The sequence below is a fragment of the Coenobita brevimanus genome, chromosome 7 (genome assembly GCF_032717465.1).
Source record: "Coenobita brevimanus isolate Jiangsu-jjx chromosome 7, ASM3271746v2, whole genome shotgun sequence".
In the NCBI taxonomy this organism is placed as follows: domain Eukaryota; kingdom Metazoa; phylum Arthropoda; class Malacostraca; order Decapoda; family Coenobitidae; genus Coenobita; species Coenobita brevimanus.
In genome coordinates this window covers 16,824,969-16,841,146 of record NC_136960.1, presented here as the reverse complement: position 1 = coordinate 16,841,146, position 16,178 = coordinate 16,824,969, and the positions used below count along the sequence as shown (strand labels likewise).

General features: G+C 42.5%; 1 pseudogene; it reads left to right on the top strand.

The window, feature by feature from the left end:
* The first annotated feature begins 5,974 nt into the window (after positions 1-5,974).
* LOC145403698 (uncharacterized) lies at positions 5,975-15,121 on the top strand (annotated as a pseudogene).
* The last annotated feature ends 1,057 nt before the right edge of the window (positions 15,122-16,178 follow it).

Sequence of the window (16,178 nt, the reverse complement as noted above, 5' to 3'; positions counted from 1 at the left end):
GATAGGTTTTACTATTTTTTTACGCTAACTTGGCCTAAAATTACCATCCCTCCATCTTGAGCACTGAGTTGTACGCAATAGATTAACACTGGCGTATGTGGCTAGTCACGAAGAAGTGCAGTCGAGAGGATGCACAACCGTAGTATTGTCTTGTTCTGCCTTTGAGCTACAGGAAATAAGCTGGAAAAGACTATAATTTGGGCCAAGTTAAGATGAAACGGGTACAGCAGATAATTTCCACAAAGTGTCGCCATCTCAAAAACAAGAGATTTTCTTTTTCTTCGACCTCCTGATTAAACGACATAGCTTTGAACGTTTTCAGCCTTTATTCCTTCTTGCTGTATCCTTCCACCCGATCGTCATTTTCCTCCATCTACCTCTCCACTCCTCACTCAGGGTCTAATTCTAGGTGACACTGGAGGGTTCTTAGCACTTGTTCCTTGCGATTTATTTTGCCTATTACACCTAAACATTTTAATTTATTCTATTTATACAGTTTTAATATCGACATAGTTTGCATCAGTGTCATGCAAAAGGTTGCTGACGTGAATCGCTATGGAAGATTTGCTACGAAATCTTAAGCCACATAGACTACGACCTTCACGCTCATCCACCTGTGCGGCCTCCACCCAGTCCTGCATCCCTTCACCCACTGGAAAAACTCTGCTCTGATCTATGTCGTCCACACTGGGTACGCTGTCTCTCCCTGTTTTTTCCTTCCCTTTATTTTGCTATCCCTTCCTCCTTTCTCTATGTTGTTCTATCCCTACCTGGGTCCTGCCTCTCCTTCCCTCTTCCCCTTCTGTCTTTTCAACGTTTCTTTCCCCTATTCCCTTTCTCTCCCTCTCCCTTCATGTTCTGCCCATTTTGAGTACCTTAATTCACATAACCACCAGATGTCTAAATACTGCCTGAAAGCAACGGGGCCAATGCACTATATTAGTACACAATACAAAGGCTCACTCTCGATCTCCCTGTGTGCATCAGAGAAGTGTGCCTAAATAGGAATATACTCTGCGACAGTGCTCATGCATAAGAGGACAGGGCTGAATGGGGCTATTATTTATTATACCTAGGCAAAAATGTTATTGCATACAGCATTTATGCCTATACGGTATTATAATTATATGTTTATTTCCATATCTATCTATCTGTGTGTGTGTGTGTGTGTGTGTGTGTGTGTGTGTGTGTGTGTGTGTGTGTGTGTGTGTGTGTGTGTGTGTGTGTGTGTGTGTGTGTCAGTTCTGAAGTAATCAGTAGGCTAAACAGTTTGTCCCGACTTCAGGGCAGCGATACTTGTAAATCCACTTTCTTCCTAAATTCATTAGTAGGCTGGATCCACAGTTAAGAAATCTGCTATGATTCCTCTACTTTCACTTTTCCTCCACCATTCAAACCTCGAATCTCATCTGCTCCTCCCATCCCAAACATCAGCTGGCGTGCATCAACCCCGCCCCGCCCAGCACCACCCGACCCCATCCTGAACATCTCCATTCATCCTAGCCCCGCCTTGCCCCGCCCTGCCCCGCTCCGCCCATACTTCGCCCCCCCACCCAAGCACACCACACATCCCACCCAAGGCCACAGCCACAGTCTGGCCTCCTCTGGCTCTCCACAGATTGGCTTGTGAGTCATAATTTATTCGTTATTTACATCCAGATACCTATCGCAAATTACAGGAGATTGTATCGTGGTTGGGCCAAGGGGGATGGGATACGCAAGATACGGATTTGGTGTGTGTGTGTGTGTGTGTGTGTGTGTGTGTGTGTGTGTGTGTGTGTGTGTGTGTGTGTGTGTGTGTGTGTGTGTGTGTGTGTGTGTGTGTGTGTGTGTGTGTGTGTGTTGATCTAAATCTTGCAGTACGATGGGATTACATATTATTCCTACTCCTATATATAAGACGATTTTAGGTCTTTTTGTTTTACTCCTGCTTCTATATCACTTTTATTTAAACGTAGCATAAAATTGACCTCTCTCCATTTTTAATACTCAGCTGTAATTATGGATTAGTCCTAGAATGTGATGCTAGCCATGAAGAGTTGCAATGAGATGGACGTAGAGCTATATTACTGTCTTATTCTGTTCTCGAGCCATGTGTAATTAGCTGCAATAGGATGAAAATCTAGACCACGTAAGGGTACCAGGGGTATAGCAGATTATTTGGCTTCATTTAGGCTACGCTTCTCGATCAGAGTGGGCTGAATGTTGCCTTCATTAGCCCCTCTCATTACTAAGGTGTTCCCTGAAACTTATGAAGTCTTCAGGTAACCAAATATAAGATAAAATTAAGGAATTCTACTTGAAAGTGTTAATGCTCGGCTGTTCTTCCTTATTCTTGTGCTCCATTACCTGATTCTTACATATGACTTTAAAATACGTGTTTTTTTTTTTTTACTGTAAATACGGGGATAGCACAGTGCCAAAAACCATACGAAGTAGGTGAAGGCACTAAGAAGGCCAGTCAGTGAAAAGTACTATATATGTAACTCCGTCTTTATACTATTATTATTATTATTATTTTTTTTTTTGTAAATGATGGAACTAAATATATATTATTTATGCTTAAATAACTGTGAGATCGTAATCACACCGGCTAGAGCTAAAGGAAAAAATAAGTTTGCCTACATTTTCCATTCTTTCGAAGCTAATTTTCTGTAGCCCAGTGTGAAAATAAGACAATGCCACTGCTGTCTACCCTTCCCCAGCACCGGTTCCTGACTTGCACCATTTGTTACTGTTACCTCTTGTTACAACCCAGCACTGATGATAGAGCACAGCGTAGTCACACCCTCAGAGGGGACCTGCCTCTTATGGGTAGACCGGTTTACTGCAGTTTTCTTATACATTTTTGAGGTGTTTCCTACCCTGCCCAGACCTAACCAATTCTGCCTGGTCTTCCCTTGCCCAGTCATGCCGTACCAAACCCAGCCGTGGTTTGTCTTGTTCTACCCTTCCCAACTTTTCTTTGCTCTATCCTACTCTGCCCTGTCCTACTCTATTCAACCCGGCCCTGCCCTGCCTTTCTCTGTTCTGTTCTGTCCTGCCCTGACCCTGACCTGTATGTACAGGGGTATGGATCAACTGGCTTTCTGTGCGAGCACGCACGCGCGCGCGCGCGCGCACGCACGCACACACACACACACACACACACACACACACACACACACACACACACACACACACACACACACACACACACACACACACACACACACACACACACACACACACACACACACACACACACACACACACACACACACTTCATACTTCGGGAGAGAACAGCGAGGAATGCAGGGTGAAAATATTGCTAGATTCACCAGTACTTTCATAATCAAACAAATTTTATTCATTTACTACTAGAAGTCTCAAGCGAACCAAATAGTCTGGTGTTGGCCTGAATATATATATATATATATATATATATATATATATATATATATATATATATATATATATATATATATATATATATATATATATGGAGACTGTGTGGTACAGTGGCAATGTGTGCATTTTCGTACACTGAAGAACGAAGATTTGCGCCCCGCTAGGGTAATAAACTTTGGGAGCGTTCTTCTGGCCACGTACTGCATTGGCGGACATCAGGGGTGTTGTTGTTGAGCCAGTATCAAATACTATAAAGTATGCTTGCACCCAGTATATATATATATATATATATATATATATATATATATATATATATATATATATATATATATATATATATATATATTGCCAGACGCCTCAATCCCGTTTGGGGTGGCCACAAACAAATCGCCTCCAAGTCGCCCTGTCCCCCGCCATTTCACTGCCCTGCTCCCAACTCACACCCCCCTCTCTCATATACCTCTCCACCCCATCCCTCCATCTCATCCTCGGCCTCCCCCTCCCTCTTCCCCCCTCCACCTCACTCACATACACTCTCTTCGTCAGTCTTTCACCCTCCATCCTCTCCACATGGCCAAACCACCTCAGTGTGTTCCTCATAACGCTTCCTATCACATCCACATCCACACCACAACGCTCCTTTATATCCTCATTCGTCAGCCTGTCTCTCCACGTGACTCCACAGGCTCCTCTTAAATAACTCATTTCCACTGCTCTCACTCTTGACTTGTGTCCTTCCAACACATAGATAGATAGATAGATAGATAGATTGATAGATAGATACCAGAGCACTCTTCTTGTTCTTGTTCTCCTTCTTTTTCTGGTTCATCGTCATCATCATCGTCGTCGTCGTCCTCTTCATCATTAAATTCTTCTCCTTCCTTCTCTCCTTTTCATTTCGTTTTTCGTAGCAGCGAAAGGATACACCGTAGAATAAAAATCCATCATTTTTTCTATTTGTTACCTTGGCCAGTTTAACTCAGCTTAGGAGGGAATCTTTGTCCTGGAAGAATCAGATGCCACAGACGTCAATACCTCCTTCACCACAATAGGTAATTCGTAAACAAACTTGTCTGGGAAGAACAGAATAAATCTAATACGTCACCGGACTAAAGGGCTTAATGAGGACTCTAAATTTTTGATACGTAATTTTTTTTTCAAATTATTAAAAATTTTTTATGTCAGCCAGATGAGCAAAAATGGATTATACTTATTACTCAAACTGGGCCTAAAATCGCCATCTCTCCATCCTCAGTGCTGGGTTGTAAAATAGATTAACATTAGAGTATAGCGGTTATATATAATTTTGCCTTAATGACCAGGGGCTCCGGCCTCAATGGTCGATAGGCAAAAAAAAAAAAAAAAAAAAAAAAAAAAGTATAGCCGTAGTTACGAAGAAGTGCTATGGAAAGGACATAGAGCCGTAATACTGTCTTTTTTCTGCCGCTGAGCTATGTGAACCAAGCTACAAAAGGTCGAAAATCTGGGCCAGGCTAAGGTGAAAGAAAGTATAGTTGAGTTTTTCACCTCTTCAGTTCGATGACTCACTTTGCATTTTAGTCTTGTTGCTATGAGACGATTGTATTAGGCTTTGGAGACACCATGGCCCTATTCTCGTTGGTTAAGGGGCCTCCCTAGCACGTCTTCCTTAGCGACTTATTTTGCTTATTACACCTTTCTATCCTCATCTGTGTAATTTGAGTCATTCGAATATCACCCAGCTCTTCATCAGTAACGGACATAATTATACTACCCGGCCGTATCCAAAAATAAATCGCTAAGGAAGAGGTGTTAGGCAGCTTCCTTAACCGCCGAGAATACGAGTCCGTCTGTAGTTCCGGGGTCAGCCAGTCTCCTTTATCCACTTTACAACGTGACTTCTATCCCTACGCTGAATAAACTCATCTGGTGATAGCAGGAACAGAATGAAAAAATACGCGAATGGTTTGAAAGGGTTAATCTTTGCTGGACATCACACTGGCAGATGGTTTATACTTGACGCCTAGTGGTCTGGTGGGTCAAGGCGCTCCAGTCTGATGTGACCCATAAATGTTTGCATCCAAGGAAAATTTGGGGTTTGTTGTTCACCTCATGCCACTAAGGGAATAACCACTGGTCAACACCACCCAAAATGTCAGAACTGAGAGCCTAGCCCAGGGCCCCTACTCTCTTTACGAGGCAATAAAGGTCTGGTGATAAATGGGCAGTGTGGTTCTTACATACAGATGGAGCTAAGTCGTCGGAGGCTTGGGTGATATGCAAATGACCCTGTGGCACTTATCACTGGGAATTGGGCTTCAGAGTTCCAGCACTGTTTTCTCTCTCTCCCTCTCCCTCCCTCTCTCTCTCTCTCTCTCTCTCTCTCTCTCTCTTTTTTGCTTTATTAGTTGCTGGGTCCTGCCTCACCCCATCCCTAATTAGTGGGAACTCAGCTTCGGATGATGATGATGATGATAACGATGATGAAAAGGAAGAGAAGGAGGACAATGATGATGATGACGATGATGAAAAGAAGAAGGATAATGATGATGATGATAATGATGAAGAGGAGATGAAGGATAATGATGATGATGATGAAGAGGAGATGAAGGATAATGATGATGATGATGATGATGATGATGATGATGATGACAATGATAATGATGATGATGATGAAGAGGAGAAGAAGGATAATGATGATGATGATGATGATGATGATAAGTTGGATAGTGATGATGAAGACGATGATGATGATTGTGTGTTTTCTGTATGTAAATATAACAGTAAGTTATTAGCGTCAATATAACACTAAAATGCAACCAAAGCAGTGACAAGGACGAAACAACTTGAATATGTTGGGAAGTTGACAGCCACGCCATTTATCGAGACGATTGAGAGTCTACGTCTTGTCTGTGCGTGTATGCAGTATGTGTGTTCATGTGTATTCTCACGCACACGAGGGTTCCAAAGCGTGTGTGTGGGATTACTGGGAGGAGTGAAAATGGGAGGAAAGAAGGCAGACGGATAAAAGAATACAAGAATAGGAAAGAAGCAAATATTATAAAGGAGTGTTTAGAGTGGTGGGAGAGAGGAAGAGATGGGTGATGGTGATAGTAAGGGTTAGAGGCAATGTAAACTCAGCCAGACAGGATGAACTCTGGGACTAGGTATCAAGCAGTAGATTTAGATACACGAAGGGAACAAAACTACAACAGAACACAAAGATTAAACTGGAACTTTTTGGCAAGAGGGCCCATATGCAGGTCTGGACTGGGCCAGGATCCACTCACACCAAGTCAGTCAGCCTGGAGACTAAAATAAACTCAGTCTGCACAGCGACATCATGCGAGTCCTCCACAGCCACTCGCTCCACTCACTCACTCACTCATTCTTGCCTTTAATGTATTTATTTTCATTTTATATCTCTGTGAAAGGCAGTTCTCCTGACGTGATACTTCTTATATTCACTCTTTAATCTACTTACTTTAAATTTAGTAATAAATCTTATGAAGAATATTGGTCTATTGCAAAAGAGGGGTTAAAGTGGTTCCTTGGTTTCCTTAAAGGTAAGCTGTACTTTACTTTAATTATATAAAAAAAAAAACACTACACATAGCGTACAAAAACTACTGTGCTTCAGCATTAGGTACATTCCTAAGACAGACTGACAAGATACAATTACTTCCTTCTGAAAACTATAGAGATTTTGGTGCAGAATTGTTTACTTTCATAGTTGACATCAGATGGACCATTCTATGCAGAATGCCAGCCTGTAGATCATAACACATTCCAAACGCACAACACTCTTGATAATTATCATATATATATGAATATTCATTACATCGAACCACAAATCAACAAGAGATATGAATATTGCTGTGGCATCCCAGCAGTCCCCTCTCGCCTAAATATTGATGTACACGTACACAGCTCCTTGACAGCCGTTGTGTTACGTACGGACACTGTACTTAACTTGCTGCCTCTGTTGTCCTGACACATTAAGACGCATATCAGTAACTTTATAGACAAATCCACACACTGTTTTTGTCTTTGCTAACATTTCACGAGTGTATTCATCATAGTACACTAGTAAGCACCTACAATAGAGTAACTAGATTTCTGTCTGTCTGTCTGTCTCTGTCTGTCTGTCTGTCTGTCTGTCACACACACACACACACACACACACACACACACACACACACACACACACACACACACACATTGCCTGGCTGGCTGAGCTGGTGTGTATGGAACTTGATCTGGAGGGAGCAACAGGTGAACCAGTCCTCAGTGTTGCTCGGGCGGCTGGCCAGAGAGGGTGTACACCGCTCTGTCTCTTGGGTCAGCGTTCACGTGCCACATTTCCCCATCTGCTCTATCGCAAAAACCAACTGGCCAAACCTCACACCTGCTATTGGAATACCTGTGTGGGGTTAATGTACATGGAGGAAGTGAGGTTTTTCCGAGGAGTTGTCGCTAATAGCCACAAGAGAAGAGAATTTTCCTATTTTGGCAACATATTTCCATCGAAGGGGGAGGAAGTAGTAGAGGCGGGGTGAGCCTCCTAGCAGCATCCAGGACACCATCATTCTACACTTCCTCCTACCACTCTCCTCACCTCCGTGCCTCTGCAGGGTGAGGCACCAGCATACGACTCCCTGGCTCTTCTTATACCCAGTTTCTAAGCATATGGATGACACGAGCATACATTGGAAAATATTTTCTTGTGAGAGTCTTTCCCGGCTAACTTTAATACATTACGAAAATATCCATGGGTAACAGTCGGAAATGGCTTGATCAATGCAATAAGAAATTATGTAATAAAATCTGGTGACTTCGACGGTGCACTAAGTGGTGATCTGCGCATCAATCCCCAGTGACTCCAAATATTAAGTGGTGATTAATGGAGTGGTGTGGTGTGGTAATTTTGAAACTGACGTATAGAGTGACCTTGCTTGATGGTGCGGTGCGAGGGCGCAGACGAAGGTGTGACGCGGGAGGGGGAGAAATATGGGTTGCGGCCTCGCAGGATGGTGAAGAGGCTGCAGAAGGAGGTGGCCATGACCCCACGGGGAGCTAAGGCCAAATCGCAACCAGCGCCGCTGTCAAAATACCGCAGAAAGACAGCCAATGCCAGGGAGCGACACCGCATGAAGGAGATCAACAAGGCCTTCGATACTCTGCGACAGGTACTTCCCGAGGCTGTGGAGGTGGAGACGGCCAGCACCTCCACCATCATGACCAAGATCACCACACTGCGCCTGGCTGTGGACTATATCAAGGCTCTCAGTGAGGTTCTCAGTGCTGACCCTCACTCTGCCTCACCATTCCTACCTCACCCAGCTTCACCCTTTCTGCCTCAACTTGCCTCGCCCTGCTTCCCATCCCTAGACTCCCCCACTGACTTGGACGATCTGCTCTCCGACGACTCCTGCTTACTAGATGACCCCCTAGATGTACTCTACGACCTTCCGCCCTTACCTTTCCAAGACCCGCTCCACTTGTTGCTGGAGGCATAGAGAAAAGGCATATTGCTCCTTTCCTGAACCTCTACACTCCATCACACCCTCACAACACCTCAAGCAGACCCCACTGCACTGCCATGTGCCCAGCACAGTTTACGACACTCTAATATAACACCACACCCTACGATCCCATCACACCCTGCCATGCCTCCACCACACCCAATCATACCTCCACCACACCCTACCTTATCTCCGGCACACTCCACCACAGCTCCACCACACCTCTAGGGATGACTCGCAGTGCATCGTTTACAGCAACAGTGCCTGTCCATTCACCGTGCCAAATATTATGTATAATTCTCATCCCATCTAGCCTTTGATTGAAGGAACATGATAATGATGATGATGATGATGGCGATTCCTAGTGACAGTAATGAAACTTTTAAGGACTCTTATCGTCTGCTAGCATTTCAACTGCTTAGTGTGCCAATATTTGTTGCAGGTGAACACTCAGTGACGTTAAGTGACAAAATCCAAGCTGCGTGTGAAGTCTATGGTTTCTTGAATAAAATGTCGGTCATTAGTGTGATATACTGAAAACAGTATTGCTTGTGCCATATATTTGCTAATATTACACTGCTAATAATAAAATTATGAAAACTATGAACTATATTACATGTGAAGTTACTTATTCTGATCGTAAGCCATCAATATCAACAAAGACAATTGTTCTCCCGGTTTACCAAATATTGAGGCCTCATGACGGCCAGTAATGGCAGTAACAGAAAAAGTTAACTTGTACGTCATCGATATTTTATCTACAAAAATAACCGTGCTTCTGTAGTTTGTAGTATCTTTGTGACCGTATGACTGCCGGAAGGTAGTACGGTGGGGGAGGAAAGTTCGCATAATATTTCACTTTTTCAGTTTCTTACTTTACTTTCATGGTTAATGTTCCTAAGAAGGAAAAACTTAATATTCATAATGTGAGAGAAGCTTGGTAGGTTTCTCTGCCTATAGATGAATCTCACTGGTATGATGCATGGAAAAAGAAAGCAACTGACATGCCCCAAGTGTGAAGTAGATGCAAGTGGAATATTAAGTGAATTTCTGACCCTGATAGTACAACGGAAAGCAGACACAAGCAGACCTACATGACCCTTTCGAGGCTACTTGTGAGTAGTAGGATAAGGAGTTGATATTTATCTGATAGGTGAGAAAAATTGTTCACTCGTTGCAAATTATTATATTAAGCTTAGGTCAAACTTTGCAAATAAACTGGGTTAAATATAACCTTCAGTAAGTTTCACATCAATCGTGTGGATGTGGCAAAAAAAAAAAAAAAAAAAAAAAAAAAGACGTTCTCAGGTTGAAGGAGTTAATAAAAGTGACCAGAGACATACCTTCTGATATCTGTTTGGATTTTCTAGGGTGGAAGAGATCTGTGTTATCTGTTTGTGAGTCAGAAAAGGTTAGTGAACACCAACCTGTATTGATGTATTGATACGGAGCTGTGTGTTGGTTTGGCAATGACTATACTAAAAAAAAAAAAAAAGAGGAAGTCCTACTGATCCTTATTAGGCTGTATGCTTTATGGTAGGGTCAAACTTTCGTACCTGTTCTTTGAAACCAATAAAAGAAATGCAAAACATAAGGCTTCTCCCCTCCCCATCCAAATACAGACAGAAAAGAGTGGGGAAAAGGTGCAGAAAAATACCTGTAATGGAAATTTCGTATGGGAAAAGGTATTTAGCTTTCAGTATTAAAAAAAAAAAAAATTAATGAGCTAATGGATAATTTGACCCCAAGTTTTTTCGTATTATGTCCAATATTTTGATGAAAAACCTCTCTCTCTCTCTCTCTCTCTCTCTCTCTCTCTCTCTCTCTCTCTCTCTCTCTCTCTCGCTATATTGTAAAGAAGTTGCAACATTCATTAGGAAAAAAAAAAATGGAAATATACTTAGAATACATAGGAACTTTTTTTCTGCAATTTGGACAATATCTCTATGCTAGTGAGAAAAAGGTTAAAAATCTATCATGGATATTTACAAAGAATGGAAGTTGGGAGAACAGATTTGGACCTCCAACCTCTTCAGCACGACGACGCCATTTTTATATGGCCGCGACAGGACGACTGGTTTCAGTATGAGATATCAGTCTGTTTGTGATGGGTTAATGAAGGTCTGGTGATAGCATGAACAATATAAGAAAAAAAGTGCTGAGCTGAAAAAGTTAAGTTTCTGACTGCAAGTAACATGGGCGGATGGTTTATATTGGACGCCTGGTGGTCTGGTGGGTTAAGGTGCTCCAACTGAATGTCCATCTTAAACCTGAACAAAATCGTCAGGAGAAACTGTAGCACTGGACTAGCACGATTAAAATGAATATGACGTCCTGGAGCTGAAAGTGTTAAGATTACTTACAGTTTCATAATACTTTTTATATTAGTGAGAAAAAAAACTGCAGTGTGAAGCTCAACACAAACCGACAAACAAGGACGTGAGAATAATTGGATTCAAGTTTGTTCGTTATTCAGGCAATATTCTGAAATATTAAAAGAGAAAAGATAAATGAAAAAAAAAAAGTATTAAAATGCCATGGACTTTTTTTTTTTTTTTTCTTTGATGGGGGAGGGAAGAAGTTGAAACACTACTAAATAACTAAATAGGAAGTGTTCTTGCGAGTATTTGACCTTGTTAGTAATACGGGCAATATTTTGATGCTAGTCTCTGTGCCATGTTGCCGTGTTTAAGACTATGACGTGACCAGGTTGCAAACTGCCATATTGTTCTCCAGTTGCCATAAGTATATTGCACTACTGATTAGAATGAGCTGATACAGTTACTGATCTGTCATTTCTTATGTCTGCCCAGCTTTCTTTCTAGTTATCGCTTATTACAGTTGACATATCTGTAATCTGTAAAAGTTATCATCATCAAATCTCCGTGCATCACAACTCTCACTTTTTACATGACCACACCACACTACTACTACTACTAGTCTCTCTCTCTCTCTCTCTCTTACACACACACACACACACACACACACACACACACACACACACACACTTAAAGCTGTCCTGCTAGAGAAGACTAAGCCCACAAGTATGCAATGCTTCTCATTGTCTTTGGTACCAAAGGGGTGTGACTGTGCAGACCAATCCTAGATCACCAGACTTTACCATACAGTCGGCATGTCATGTCCGAGTTTCTGGGAGAACTCTGTATTGGTTGTGCCTCCGTTGTCTACACTCTTCTTTGGCCAGGTTCCGAGCCTTTTCGAGATGAATAGTTCCTTCGCTGCAGAGGGCTCACCATTGATTTTTGTGCGAGGCATTGGTTTCAACATATTTTGGTATGATGTTGCATTTCTTCAGGGTTGTTCTTATATGATTTTTATGTCTCTTTTTCTGTTCCCCTGGGTCGCGACATGCTGCAGGGAGTTGGCCATTCAGAACCTGGAGGGGAAGGCGGTGCTCAGGCAGGCGAAACACGTGTCCGACCCATCTCTGCTGCTTTTTAGCCAGCATGGTTTCTATGCTGGAACACGTGTCGGACCCATCTCAGCCGCTTTTTAGCCAGCATGGTTTCTTTGCTGGAACACGTGTCCGACTCATCTCAGCAGGATTTTATCCAGCGTTTTTTCTATGTTGGATGACTTCACCCACTAGAGACATTGTGAGTGAGGGACTTTATCTTCCCATATGAGTCCTAAGATGCACTGTAAGCATCAGATGTGAAAAGACTCAAGCTGTTTGATGTGACGCAGGTAACTAGTCTAGGATTCAGCAGCGTATAAGAGGATGGAGTGCCATACCGCCCTATATACTGATACCTTCGTCTCGATTCCCAAGTTGGTGTTTTCAAAGACTGGATCTGAGATGTCCAAAAGAGGCTGAGGGGTGGCTGCTTCAGGCAAGGACTTCTTCATCAATGTTATGTTTATCAGTGAGCACAATTCCAAAGTAGGTAAAATCCTTCACCTGTTTTGCATTACTGCCATTTATCTATGCAAGAAGCTCTGCTTGGTTGTTTTTCTGATATATTATTTCTGTTTACTGACATTTATTTGGAGCCACATTGCTTGTTATATGTTGGAGACGATGGTGGGACTCTTGCAGGGCTTCTATGTATGTGCAAGGACAGCACAGTCATTAGCGTATTGTAACTCTAGGAAATGAATCATTTCATTCCTTGATTGTGCGTGAAGACGACGTCTATCTATCCATCTATTCCCAGACGCCTTAATCCCGTAAGGGGTGGTCACAAACAAATCGCCTCCATGTCTCCCTGTCCCCCACCATTTCACTGCCCTGCTGCCAGCTCACACCTCCCCCCCTCTCTCATACACCTCTCCACTCCATCACTCCATCTCATCCTTGGCCTCCCTCTCCCTCTCCCCCTCACTCAAATACACTTTCCTCGTCAGTCTCTCGCACTCCATCCTCTCCACATCCAAACCACCTCAGCGTGTTTCTCCTAAAGCTTCCTATCACATCCACATCCACATCACAACTATCCTTCACTTCCTCATTTGTCAATCTGTCTCTCCATGTGACTCCACATGCTCCTCTCAAATAACTAATCTTCACAGCTCTCACTCTTGTCTTCTGTCCCTCCAACAAAATCCAAGCTTCACTTCCATACGTTGGTATCACAGTACTGTCATGTAGTAACTTTTTCACTTCCATGCTCACCTCCCTGTTTCTTATCACTGCTTTCAAGGAACCAGCAACCTTTCTTCCCTGTTGTGCCTTTTCAAGCAATTCACCCTCGAAACTTCCATCCTTACTGATTACACTACCCAAATACTTAAACGCACTCACATTTTCCGTTTCATCTTCATCCAATGACGTCTGAGATTTAATAATTTACCGTCTAGACGGAACTGAATTTTTATTCCATCATCTGGGTTCACTTGTGGGTGACTTAAAAGGGTGACTAGAGTGAGATAGAGTATAAAATGACTAGAGTCAGGACACATCCTTGCTTAATTTCTAGCCTAATCTAAGCTACACTGCCATTGCTGTCCCATTCTCACACATAAATCAGTAACTTAATATATATATTTAATTCGAACTCCATCCCAAGTAGCCGCGTCTGAAGTATAAATCGTTTACTAGTTGTTATGGTCGTATACTCGTAGTGTTTGTATACTCATGTCAAGTGCTTGCCCAAGTCTCCCACGGCTCGTACAAAAACTGCGAGGCCAGCATACACAAAGCACATATACAGTAGACAAGACATACATACCGGTACATGCATACATATATTTTTATCTATGTATATTTCTATTTAGCTATATCTATGTCAGTGTATCAATCTATCTATAAACTTATATATATATATATATATATATATATATATATATATATATATATATATATATATATATATATATATATATATATATATATATATATATATATATATATATATATATATATATATATACATATATATATATATATATATACACACAATTACAATTTCTCTCTCTCTCTCTCTCTCTCTTGTACACACACACACACACACACACACACACACACACACACACACACACGACAATCTCTCTCTCTCTCTCTCTCTCTCATCTTCGCCGTGGGTCTGACGCTCTTCCATGCTCTCCTTTCAGGTGCCAGTTTGTGCCGGTGTCTTGGAGCCGAACCAGAAATCACCCTCTCTCACTCTCTCGTCTCGTCTCTTTGCATCACCCACGCACCAACCAAGCCAGGACGACAAGACGACTCAGCTGCATGACCTCCTACGACCCTACAACCTACTAGGACAACCTATAAGCCATTCCAAGCCAACAAGACCAGGTGTACCTGTCGGCGATTCAGCTGCTTCTTCTTTTACATTCCAGTCAAGGCAGCTGCATCTACCACCTCCCACGACAAGACGACTCAGCTGCATGACTTCTACAACACCCTGAGGCAACTACCTACGACCAGCTGTATCCATCAACGACTTCACCTGTCTCATACGACTACCCAAGCTACCACGACCAGATTCACCTACTTCCTTGCACGACAGGGCGACAACAACGACTCAGCTGCATCCCACGCCGACTCAGCTGCATCCAAGACGACACCCCACGTCAGCTCGACCACCAGTATCCAAAGCCTCTTCACACGACGACCACAACTACTTGGCTGCATCTCACACCACATTTCAAGCTATCACGACCAGCTACCTACCTCTTCACTTTACAGCTCAGCTGCATCTAACACGACCCTTAAGTCACCACGACCGCTTCAGGAACGACTACTAAACGGGAAAGGATAATATTACCACACTGAAGCTTTAATCAATATTCTGTCGATCTCAATTTTTGTAAATATAAGTAAGATTGTGCTATCAAACTCATGGTCACTATCAGATAACAAGTAATAAGTGCCTTTGAACTCTCGCTTCATCTGATAACGAAAAACTTGATCCAATGAGCAATGAGAAGTGTTTAAAGCTCCACTCGATATGGCAACTAAGTGGATTATCAAGTGGACTGAGATAAGTGGGTCTGGTCCTTCCACTCACATATTTTGAACTAAAATAGAGTGTACGTTTAATGATCCACTTGATTTGATAAGTGTACTATCAAGTGAGCCAAGAATAACCAGTTTCTTCCTCTAATGATACTCTGAATACAAACACCAATAATAATTTAAGTATCCACTTCATTTGATGACTAAATGAATTATCTTGAATAAAAAAAAGTAGGTTTAATCTTGGTCTACTTATACTGCATTCTGATAACTAAAAGATATATTCAGTAAACGATAAATGAGGAGAAACTGGAGTGCTTTATGAAATGAGCTCTAAATCCGTTTAATATCCTAGTTAAACTTAAGACTAAGTGCTTTATCGAGTGAACAAGAAATCTGTTAATGGAGTGAATGTTAAGTGAGTTAACGTCCCACTCGATTTGATTACGCTACTGAATTCTTTTCTTGAGCTATAAACCTCGTATTTATTAGTAACTGTTGGATCAGACGAACGAGAGATCAGGCCCCACAACCAACTCTATCCCTAGTCTCTCTCTCTCTCTCTCTCGTTCAACCTCCCCCCTCCCTCTCATCCTCTCTATTTAAGGGTCTATCACCACTATCCCTGCTTTCTCTCTCTCTCTCTCTCTCTCTCCCAAGGTCTTCCGGTGCGTCGTTGTTGTGATGCGGGTCGTTATAGAGGGAGACCATTACAATCAACCCCACGGGCAGGTTCAGACATGACCACAGCCCCCTCCCCTTCTTCTATCTCCTTCCTTAGTCCCCCTACCCTCCTCCTTCTCTCCCTTAATCTCCCCCTCCCTCATTCTGCTACCTCCACCACCCCATTCCTGTGACGG